The 1,845-nt window shown below is 44.0% G+C and overlaps 1 non-coding gene across 1 annotated transcript; it reads right to left on the bottom strand.

The window, feature by feature from the left end:
• Positions 1-567: 567 nt before the first annotated feature.
• On the bottom strand, positions 568-705 carry LOC119920504. The gene has a single exon (XR_005448246.1). It is a non-coding gene; the product is annotated as a small nucleolar RNA SNORA7 (small nucleolar RNA).
• Positions 706-1,845: the final 1,140 nt, after the last annotated feature.

Raw genomic sequence — 1,845 nt, 5'->3', positions numbered from 1 at the left:
ACTAGAAATAATAATTATAATGATAATGGCACTTGTTAAGCACTTACTATGTGCCAAGCACTGTTCTAAATGCTAGGGTTGGTTGTCTCATGCTGTCGAGTCATGTCTGACCCATAGCAATGCCATGGACACATCTCTCCCAGAATGCCCCACTTCCATATAATAATAATAATAATAATAGCATTTGTTACACACTTACTATATGCCAAGCACTGTTCTAAGTGCTGGAGCAGATACAAGGTAATCAGGTTGTCCCAAGTGAGGCTCACAATCTTGATCCCATTTTACAGATGAGGTCACTGAGGCACAGAGAAGTTAAGTGACTTGCCTGAAGTCACACAGCTGACAAGTGGCAGAGACGGGATTAGAACCCATGACCTCTGACTCTCAAGCCTGTGCACTTTCCACTGAGCCTCGCTGCACCTGCAATCATTCCGGTAGTGTATCCATAGAGTTTTCTTGGTAAAAATACAGAAGCGGTTTACCATTGCCTCCTTCCGCGCAGTAAATGAGCCTCTGCCCTCAACTCTCTCCCTTGCTGCTGCTGCCCAGCATAGGTGAGTTTTGACTTGTAGCAGATTGCCTTCCACTCGCTAGCCAATGCCCATGCTAGGAATAGAATGGGTAGGCCTCTGCTTGACTCTCCCTCCTGTAGTCGAGACTGGCAGAGTACTGGAAACTCTCTAGTTGCAACCCTAAGAGGGTAAATGCTGGGGTAGGTACAAGTTAGGTTGGACACAGTCCCTGTCCAAAATAGGGATTGCACTCTTAATCCCCATTTTACAGATGAGGTAACTGAGGCACAGAGAAGCGAAGTGACTTGCCCAAGATCATACAGCAGACATGTGGCAGAGCCGGGATTAGAAGCCAGGTCCTTCTGACTCCCTGGACCGTGCTCTATTCACTAAACCACACTGCTCCTCATAGCCATGCTTTCTTCAGGGCCTGGATTCAGTTCTTGCTATGGTCGATTTTCTCCACTCCAATTAAAAGCAAAGGCATTTGGGCATCATCTATTTCTCTATTGTACTCTCCCCAGTACTTGAACTAGTAGTCAAGAAATACATCCAAGATCAATGTTAAGAAGGTTTGCTATGAAAAGCCCAGAAAAAAATCATAAAATGTGCTGATGTAATAACTGCCACAAAAATACAGATTGTCAAGGAAAAGTCCAAGGAAACTATGGAAGAGGCAGACCTGAAGCTACATGGATAGAAACCATAATAATGATAATGGAAGAACCATTAGCAAGGTTACGGATTATGGAAAACGACAGGATGTTCTGGAGAAAATATATGTCGCTATGAATCAGAAACGACTCGATGTCACTTGATAATAATAATAACTCTCCCTGGTGCTCTGCACCTAGTAAGCACTCAGGAAATACCACTGATTGATCGATTGATTGATTGAGACCGAGAGATCAGAATATTGAACAGAAAGTGTCCGTTGAATCATGAACTTGGTGCCCTTGCCGAAGCCACAGCAAATGTGTTGTGTCCATTTGGAATTAACACTATGTCCTTGTGCTTGAGCTTTTTCAGTCAGAAATCTCGAAGTGTCATTTTGCATCTATCTTCCTCTGGTCTTGGGAGTTTTTTAGTCCTATTTCCCCAATAGAAAGACCAAAGCAGAAAGATTTGGAGTGAGCAGTTTAGGAGGAATCAGGAGAGCCTGTCCAGAGACCATACCATCCTGCTTCTTCCTTAACCACTAACATGCTACCTCTGGCACCTCCTAGACACCCCTTCTCTCAAGCAGCTTTCCTCCAGTCAGTGGAATTTATTGAGTGCTTTCTGTGTGCAGAGCATTGTACTAAGGGCTTGGGATAGTACAGTATAACAG

This window comes from Tachyglossus aculeatus, chromosome X1 (genome assembly GCF_015852505.1).
Source record: "Tachyglossus aculeatus isolate mTacAcu1 chromosome X1, mTacAcu1.pri, whole genome shotgun sequence".
NCBI lineage: Eukaryota > Metazoa > Chordata > Mammalia > Monotremata > Tachyglossidae > Tachyglossus > Tachyglossus aculeatus.
The sequence above is the reverse complement of the archived record's forward strand: the minus strand, read 5'-3'. Positions and strand labels throughout refer to the sequence as shown.